Here is a 10,358-nt window from a genome sequence, read left to right on the forward strand (position 1 = left end):
GGTGTGAGGGATTGTTACAGAGTAAAAGAAACAATGCAAGTCAATGTCCATTGCTACATGTTCATTAAGGAGGAGTGAACCCTGCAACGTCAATGATTCAAAGTCACCTGGGGTCAATGATTCGAAGTCACCTGGGTTTCCTTTAATAGTACATTTTTTACCATTCTGTCTGTATCATTTGATTGAAACGTCTCTGTAAAGTGCCTTGAGATCAGATGTGCTTTAAATTGGCACTATATAAATAAACTGAATTGAATTAAAGTCCTTCAGAAACAGGTTGCTTCTTTTTGGCAAACAATAACAGTATTGTTTACACTTAAGCAAATTGCTCTGAGCTTTCCCTTTGTAATACTTCTCTGCCCTTGAAAACAATTAACTATTTTGCAAAAAAATCTAAGTTGCATAATACATGTATCTAATATGGGACTTCTGAAGGGAATTATTTAGTTTTATGTTTGTTCTAGTTTTATTTACCTGTATAAGAATCTCCACAGGCTATTCTGTCTGTTACAATTCTGCCAAATTTAATGCATATTAATGTGTAACCTAAATCATATGTTTTTAGGAAATTTTTGTTAGCAACAGACAAACCACAAATAAAGAGACGCTAATGGAACAAACATACTTTCAAATGCATCTATTACATCCAGGTCCTCCAGCTCCAACCTCCAAGCAGTTATGACAAATAATATAAAAGGATAATTTTCTTTTTAATTGTAGCTTCAGAAATGGGAAAACAGGAATGAAAGCTGCCAGTGTAATCATTTTAGGCAGTGTACTGAACAGTAAAAGCATTCCTAAAAGCCTTAACAGCTGCTCTGGGGGCTGCATTCGAGCGCCAGCACCCAGACAATTAACAGTCACAAATAGACTACTGCTGCCCTGTTGGAAAATTGAGTGTGATTTTGCAAGATAAGGCGAAATCTTCCTCATCACTGCTACCCCATCCACTCTCCTCTGATCTGTTTTGTTTTTCTGCTAAGGGAATGCATTATGCCAAAATAACTGCTATGAAAGGTAATATGAATAGAAGAAAACATACTTAGAGAACTGGACTCTCTAACAGGAGCAACTGGGCTGTGGTAAAGTATTCTCATTCCCACTCTTGTCCTGTTTCCCAGTCCATCTCTATTAAAAAGTCCCTTTCACCCACTGCCTGAATCATGTTACGGATGTCTGATCCACATTGTAAAGAAGCAATCTTCTCAGTAATTATTCAGGAGGAACAAACCTCCTAGAGAACACCTGATAAAGTTTGCCAAAGTGACAAAAGAGGCAGAGATTAACAGAGCTGCAGTGAAGTAAAACATTTTTATGAGTTATAACTTCACTTCGGGGCAGTCTCGCACTGGTGTATAATTTTCAGAGAAAATTATTGCTTCTAGGCTGCACAGGATGGTGACTTTTGTGACTTCAAATAAATATATTTCATGTCAAAGCAAAAAAATATAAATTGTTCAGATTTAAATATTTCACTTCTGTTGACCTAGAGACCAATAAATATATATTTTAAAGGCTGCTGGTTCTTTTTGGTCAACGAGAAATAACATAAAAGAGAGTGGGGGTTTAAATTAACCTTTATATTAACCAAGGCTTTATTTTTAAAAAAACATAATTTAAATATTTAAAATTTAAATAATAAAAAAAACAATTTAAAGCTAAACCATGTACCTTATGTTATTTTTATTGGTTGTTAAGGAGGATACAGTTGCAATATCGGAATGTGGAATGAATGATTTAATAATCACAGTCACTTATAGAAATACATGATCGACATCGACAAGAGAACCTGGAAGGTGCAACGGTAGAATCCAGTGGTGAGAGATGGAAATGAACGAGTTTAGTAAAATATAAAAAATACGTGTGCATGTGTGAGTATCTTTTTATATATTTTTGATACTGGCCCTTGTTCAGTTGTTGCTGAACAAGGGCCAGTATCAAAAATATATAAAAAGATAGCAGAACAATATAACTCAGAGCCAAATGCCAAATATATCCAAATATTTATTTACATAGTGGTATGATTATAGGTCCCTGAAAATATTTCCTTAATCCTACCCATAATTCCCTGAATTTCCCTGAAGGAGTAATCCGAAGGGATAGATAAAGTCTAAGTCATATGTTGTTGAATGCATGTTTTTGTTGCATGTCCCCCTCAGTTCTCTGCTAACTACTAGTTTCAAATAATACCAAATCAATTTTCTTTATGGTTTTATTGCCTACAGCAACCTTTTGGATAAAAAGAGTTATTTTGATCATGTAAAGCAATTGCTTAACAACATTTTTTTTTTCTTTCTTGACAGTCACATCAATCTGTGCATAATATAATGAACTTAAAGTGATTAGTAATAAATAACCTTCAGGTTAATTATTAATTACTTATATCTGTATTAAAATTACTTTTATCATTCTGATGCAATATTCTAACTTTAACATATTAGTTTGAAGGGGAGGGTCATCATAATTAATGGAAAAGACTTATCAAGAGTCTTTTGTCTATAATTAATCCGTATAATATGGTTCACTGAGGGAATTGAGTTGCTAAAACAAATCATGGTTTGTATGGAGGCTGGTTGAGGACCCAAATGCAGAGACCAGGAAGCAGAGATGATTATTTTAGATTTAATGAAGAACAGAGGCAGAGAACCAAAAATCCAAAATACTAAAATCCAAAAAAACAGAAAGCATCAGGGAAAACTTAGGTGGGAAGACAGAGAAGAGGGAACAGCTAAACAACAACAAGGAACCAGCACTGAGTGAATGCAGAGATGGAGTATATAAGGGGAACAGAACAAAGGATGGGCTAATGAGCTGAATAAGGAGCAGGTGTGAGACGAACTCACAAGAAGGAAGCCTAAAGGAAAAAGGCACAAGAGGGCAACAAAGAGTAACTAAAGACTGCTTAAATATAATGCAAAACAAACCAAAGATCAACAAAACAGAATAACTAATAACTGAAAACTAAAAACTCTGAGTCCCAAAAGGGGAGAACCATCAGAGCTGCTTGATAAAAAAGAGGTAGTCTTTTCTTTTGTTTGTTTGATGTTTTTTTTTTTTTTAAGCGCAGCATTGATCGTATAAACACCGAAAATAATAAATATAAACAGAATTATACTTTAGTTAAAGTATTGTTTCCCTTTTGAATTGCTTTTCAAACAATAACTGGTGAATCTTCTTTGTTAGATTTTTGTCTGTTTCAAAAAAAATCTAAATCCTGAACCTTTGTGAAACAGACAACTAAAGCTGAAACAGAAAGTAAATGAGTGAGTCCATGTAAACAAAGACAAGTTGACAGAAAAGGAGAGACAACAGGAGAAGATAATGTGATAAAAACCAGAATGCTTTATTATGGAAGATGAAGGACAAAACTGATAAGTTAATCAACCTGAAGGTGAAACCTATAGATGGTGGATTATATTTTTATCCAGTATATTTAAAATATTTATCTAAAAATCAAATCCCTTCCTTATACTATAAGTTTCTTTTTTTCTGTCTCTTGCTTAACTCTGAGCTAGAGTAATTCTACGTATTAGGTATATCGACAGTATCATCATAGTGTTGCAAACTCATTTTTCCCGTCACTGTAGAGGTAAACTCAGAATTTGGCTTTGCATTATTGAGTCTGAACTGATGAATACTTTGTCTCCCACTAGAGTGGAAAAAAGGCATTTCTGGTAAAGGCCATTTATTACCAACGAAACAATTCAATTTTTCAAAATAATGCCCTTTCCTTTTCTATTTCCAATGCACATAAATTTCACATTATACACTTTTTCGGTGCAAAGCTGGTAAGCTAAAAAAAAAAAAAAAACGGGGGAGGGGGCTATCATCTAATTTGAAATCCCTTCCTAAAAATCTGCAAAGAAAATGTAAATGTCAAAGATACCAAATGAAAATGATTAGTCTCCCCCCCTCAGAAGACTATAGTAGACTAAGTAGATCAAGATGGGAGGAGTGCCATACTCACTCTGACCTTGGTGTGGTTTGAGTTTGGAAGAGGCTGCTAACAGTACATATGAGAGAAGACTTTTATAGTCTCTACAACTGTATATTCTACAGAATAAACTCTGAGTAATGAACTTTCAACTCTAAAAGAGTACAAGTGATTGTGAATTCTTGATAAATGGACACTGAAGCTAAAAAAACAAGCAAATAGCAAAATCCCTTCAGTCTTTCGGCTTATAGTAGATTTAGATGTGGAAAAGCTTGTAATGAAAACTAGCCTGAAAGGATTCCTAATAGACTGTACCTGATATATCACCCATCAACCAGCACATGCTGTCCAACTGGCCCAATTATCTCGCAAAGCTTGAAATATCATAAGAAGAGACAGTGGGACTGGTCAGAGCTGCTGGAAACTAAATACAGGAAATTTAAATTAGAAAGTGAAACCAATTAGTTTGACAATGGCCCTTTGTAACCAGAGCTACAATGGATATATTTTGAGTTTACTTCAAAATATATGCATGTGTTAGAATGGCTCAGTTAAAGTCCAAAATCATGTTCAGGGGTGCACTTCCTCATATGCAAAATTTTAACTATTCTTACTTGCTAATTGTCTAAAGTTGGTAGTGGCAAATCCAAAAAGACTTTAACTGAAACAAAGGGTAATTCAATGAAATGCCAGATACACCAAAATGAAAACACTGCCCAAAACGAAAAGACCCAACAGAGGTGGGTGACGAAGAACAGACTCTGGAGGACTGTCAGGGAGGATGGCTGTTGGGGATGTGGAGGCTCCTCTGTTTACAGTATGTCAATAAATGGAGAAAGCTGCTCTTGTTCAGCTTCTGCTGAGTATCTGGTTTTAGTCTTTACTGTAATGCTAAACTCAGAATAAGAAAGATGAAAATAGTCTGCTCTGTGCTATCTCAGTCTCAGGAAAAATTATGTCAGGTCTTAGGGATAAAGATGTCTTAGGAAAAACTTTGTTAGTTCTCAATGAAAAACAATCAGTTTTCAGGTCTTAGGAATTAACCTAGTTCTTAGGAGAATTATGGAGCTTTTTTATGTTAAGTGAAACTTTAATAAAACGAGCAGACCACTAACAACTTCTTTCTGAGACCTGACAGCTTTTTTCCTGAAATACAGTACCTTATTTCCAGAGTGCATAGAATGTCCTAAAACACAAACAAACAGGTCATAAATTCAGGTGGGTGTCCCCTACAGTATGTCGCCTCTGAGGAGCACACAGATTAAATTAAGATCTTTGTGTTGGGGGGCTAAAGGTTTTTAAATGGAAGGCCCCCAGGAGGTCCTTGGAAGCTCCTCCGTTCTGAATGCCCTCAAAAGATACCAGTTACAAAATCTGAAACTCTGGCTGTTCATAATCTAGTCATGTTTACGTGTATCTCTTGGCTGAAAGGCACTTCAAAAGTATGGAATTGGGGGCTAATTCTAAATGGAGGCCACACTTTTCAGGATTAAAATGATTAACAAGATATATAAACTCTCACCTTTTTCTTCTTTATAAGTAACTTTATAAGCTACTTTGAGTGGGTTTTAAATTAAAATGCTATAAAAGTTTAGAGGTAGTAATTTGACAAAGTATGCATAGTTCTTTAAGTCACAGAACATAAATTCATCAAAGCTCTTCACTTTCTTCCTTTCTCAACAATCTTACCCCTTGATGGCTGTAATGGGTTATCTGTCTGCTTGAGTAATGTAAAATAGGACACTGGTGTAACAGGTTCAATTATTGCAGAAGATGCTTGAACGGAATACTAACCAGACAGCTTATTCTCAGGCTGTGCAAAAATACTTTGTAAGAAGAAAAATCAATGTATTTCATTTGTATCCAGGCTGAGAATCTCTCTGCCACACACAGCATAACGAAATGAACCATTTTACTCTGATACTTGAATCTAAAGTTGAACCCGCATGTAAGGCCATTTTTAGACCGTGTGCCCTCGCTCTGAGCTTTGACCACACAATTATTTAAGGTGGAATGGACCCAAATGACCTTCTCATGCAAGTGCCATGGACTCAGCTGATACAGGGAATTTCACTTGCCGGAGTGAGAAAAGCAAGTAGGGCAGTAGCTTGGGAAAAAAGAGGATCCAAGCGGAATAAAGAGATCCTGCTCAGAGCCTCAGGATGGGAGCAAAGCTACTGCCCTCTAACAGAGGACCACTGTGGGGACACAGTCGGATAATCCGCTTTATGTGAAATTCTTCCTCATTTTCTATTCACTCAAGCTGCGCAGGATCAGCTGCATCTTGTACTGCTTTGAAATTGATCTTGAGGAGAAGGCATCATTCAGACCAGAATGTAATTGATGGAAGTCACATGTTCTTTTTTATTTCCTGGTAAACATGTTAACAAGAGAACAGCTTGTGGACAATGCATGGGATCAAACAGCAGGCTTACTCCAAGCTCTTCAAAACAAAGAAGCCTTTCATAGTGTCTCTTTTCTTTGAACTATAATAATAAGTAAAATTAGTCTGTCCATCCTTTGTTTCATCTTATTATGAAAATGGAAATATTTTCCTGAGAGAACATTTTAAAGTAATGTCCTGTTTATTAAAACAGCGTCTGCTCATTGTCTGTAAATTAAGCAACAAAAAAAGCAGAATCATGACAACAAATGATGTGTTGCTGACCACGACTCCAGCGTTTCTTCCCCATACTTTTATTACAGCAAATATAGCATGAAAAACAGGGACTTTTACACCTGGAACTGTTCTTGCGTAATTCTAATAAAATCACATTGAAAAGGTGGGCAAACAAAGTATTATCCTGTACAATTTATAACACTTTGCTTTCTGTTGTTATCAACATATGGCATTGCACACCAAATGCAAAGACTGTTATTTGTTAATTAACATTACGTAATCTGCATGGGCCAGAAGACAATAAGGAAACAGATTTGTTTGCGTTGTATTTTGCATTGCTAAACGCAGCTCTTTGGTATTTTCAACATTTCAAATTACATATTGTTTTTGAATTTCCAAAGGATGTGGCTCTAAAGATGTTTTTTTTTTTTTTCTAGCAATGTGCTTGGGCCGAAATTGAGACTGAGCCCATTCTGTTGGCTGAGAAACAAACCCTTTATTGCACTGTAAGAAGACAGCTTCACTGTTGGCAGAATGCAGGACTCATAGGAGGTCTCATCTTCTCTCCTCTGGACAAAAAGAAAATCCAGTATCTCAAACTGTGGGAGGAGGATTCATTAGGGACAACAATTTTGCACCAAGACTCTTTTATTCAACCTTGTGCTTCCTACAGCATTTCAGTGGGCTTTTGTGGGTTTTTTTTATAGACAGAAATAGCAATAGATATTTCACTAAGCCCTGAATTCACTGTGTAACCTGGAGCTGCAAAACTCACATGCTGTATGTGTTTAACAGTCTCTGCAATAGTGGCAAACATCTTTGCAGGGCATAATCTTCAGAAAATTAGGCTTCATGTTTAATTGAATATTGTAAGCCTTTTTTTTTTTACTTCTACCAGTCATCTCAACCTTAGCGCCACTATCAGCTATTAGCATCAATTCCCATGAATGTACAGTAAGTGGCAGTTATATCTAAAGCTTTGATGTCTGTGGTTGTTCTTTGAAGATACTTTAACCAGCTTGTGTGGGACCCAATAACTTAAAGACATACCCCCCCCCATCTACAATATTATGAAACTGTAAATAACTCACACCTCCCTACCTTCATCACATTTAGACACATTATACCCACAAATGTTAAGGGAATACTATGTCACTTTGGGTCACTAAGGGGCTGTCTAGCTTTTACCTGCAGGAGCTGCTGTTCTGCTGACCTGAGGGACCTTCTTTTGATTAGGGACAGCACTAGGCATCAAGGATCAGCTCAGAGGGCGTAAGAAACACTGCTGGTCCTTGGAGAGCACTGCCTCGGCAGGCCGCACCACGCAGAGGACCAACAGCGGAGCTCCAGTAAACGGCCACAGCCTGCTAGCTTTCTAAGCCCGTATTTGGCTTCTACTAAACATCAGAAATAACAAAGATATAAGACTTTATACTAGGAGCAAAGTCTTAACTCACCAGTCTAATTATAAAGTTGAGAAAAAAACAGTTTTTTCAGTCTGCGCCAACGAACAAACTCCTTTCCAACATCGAATCTTGTTTTTCCTTGCATACAATCCCTTCACGTTTTCTATTTTTAGCCTCCTCAGAAGGTTTAAACTTTTTCCTTGCCTCAGCCATGAGCAGTATCTGAGCAGGCAGAAAAATAGTAGAGCAAAAGCTTTAGCTTGAGTGTATAAAAGCCTGTGGCAATAAAGCAATACGTTCTTCCAGGTCACATGACCTGGTCAATTGCTATGTGTCTTCTCCTAAATTACATAGTCAGTAGTTCCAGAGGGGACCCCGGTCGTAGCATTGTTAGTGTTAAGCACTGTATATTGGCCTGAGGAATCATTTTGAAATAACTCAGAGGTTATCTCTTTAGGTCACAAAGTCTGCGGTTTGCCTTAAATCTGGAAATAGACCATTGGAACAATGCAGAGCACAAACAAAATGTTTTACAAATGAAACTCAAAAAGATGTAGGATGCATTCCCTCTAACATGAATAATTTAACAAAACTGAGAAAGTTTCAGGCAATTAGTTACCTCATAATATTTAAAATGATTAATTTTGAATCACAAATGATCAGAAATAACTTTTTTAAATGAAGTTGTACTTCTCAATTTAGATTTGAGCTTAATCAAAATAATTAATTACACCAACTTAAAACATTTGATTTACTACTATTGAAAGTTTTCAGTAATATGAACTCAAGTATTTTTATTTTTTGCTAAGTTTAAGTTTTATGTTTAGTTCCTTTACCCCAAACCATTTAAACAGACACCAAGACATCCAGTTTCTTTTTGTAAGCCAGATCAACATTTATATCCTATGGGTACTTAAGCGACACCAAGAATCTGCCAAAATCTGTATTTCATCATAAAGCACAAGTTTGCCAATAGGGTCCAAGATTTTGAAAGCCTAAGAGACCTAGATGAAAAATCTATATGGTTATATGTAGAGATGACAATAGTGCTCTTAAGGTGTGGATGATGTGAAGAGAAAAACTCAAGAGGAGGTTGTTTCCCAGTGCAGCTGGGAGTATATATATGAATAAGAGCTGAGGTACCTTTGAAGGAAGAAGAAAATCAATTTCCTCCTGCAGAAGTTTTATTGTATTGTGCCAACAATAAATGAATGCATGGCAGAAGTATCTCCACTGGAGTGGGCCTAAACAATCTTCAGTCTTCTCCAACATAATGGCTTCTCTGTCCACCGTTGCTTTGTTAACAAATGTGGGCACAAATGGATCTACTGTTAATCTAAATGCAGTGCACCAGCAACAGTGCTGCCAGATGTAGAAGTTAAGAGTTTTCATCCACTCTTGCACTAAATCAACAGTTCAGACTGATTCTTGATGACAGAAACTTCCAGTTGTGTTAGGACATCATTGCAGCTGTTTTCAGGAGACAAAGAATATGCCACAATTAATGTCTCTGGCATCCAGGCCCTGAACTAACAGCTTAGAGAGTTAATTTCTTTTAAAATACAATTCTGAAAACAGAACAGCAAACCGAATGCAGTGATTATAAATTAACCTGTGGGTGCTCAAGTTGCACAAGCTCTGAGTGCAGGACATACTCTATGGATAGTGTCCAAGGGAAAAAAGTGTTACCTGCTTTTAGGAAAATAAGGTCTTGATGACATGAGCTGGAGTGGGTGCAAAAGGTTTACAGATGGTGTTGGGAGTGCTAATTCACATTTCGAAAAGCAACAGACAAGAGGGTTTGTATATAAGGGAATATTCTTTCAGGAAATTAAAAAAGAAAGAAAGCAAGAAAGAAAGAAAGAAAGAAAAATGCCTTTTTACATTTCAAAAAAGGTAAAGAGCATATGGTAGAAGAAGCATAGTTTGGAACCTAGCTGCTTGGTCCCATTGGATGTGGAAGCGCTGCAGAACACTCACCATACTCCAAACAACCATATTCTAGAGCTTTTTCAGAATGGAGCGATTCTGCACGGTTAGACTCTCCTCTAGAGCTGTAGAGATAGGAGAGATGCACGATCAAAAGACGAAATTAGGTTACCAGGGCATCCAATAATATAATATAATTAATATAATTCGTTCCATTGAAAATACAGGCAGATCAGACAGATGTGATACTTTTGACCCCAATTTAACAAAATACACATCCATTATAAAAATGCTTACTGATTGAGAGGTTGTACTCTGTATTAGAGTTCTATTATTAGCAATGTGAAATGTGTTTTTTTAGGCTAAAACTTGAATCATGTCATGATTTTCTTAAGAGATCTGACCCACATGCAGTAAACCACTCACAAAACCAGGGTAAAAGTTAGTATTCAACAAACACAGTGAACTG

Source organism: Cyprinodon variegatus, unplaced genomic scaffold, assembly GCF_000732505.1.
Source record: "Cyprinodon variegatus isolate N-32 unplaced genomic scaffold, C_variegatus-1.0 Scaffold141, whole genome shotgun sequence".
NCBI lineage: Eukaryota > Metazoa > Chordata > Actinopteri > Cyprinodontiformes > Cyprinodontidae > Cyprinodon > Cyprinodon variegatus.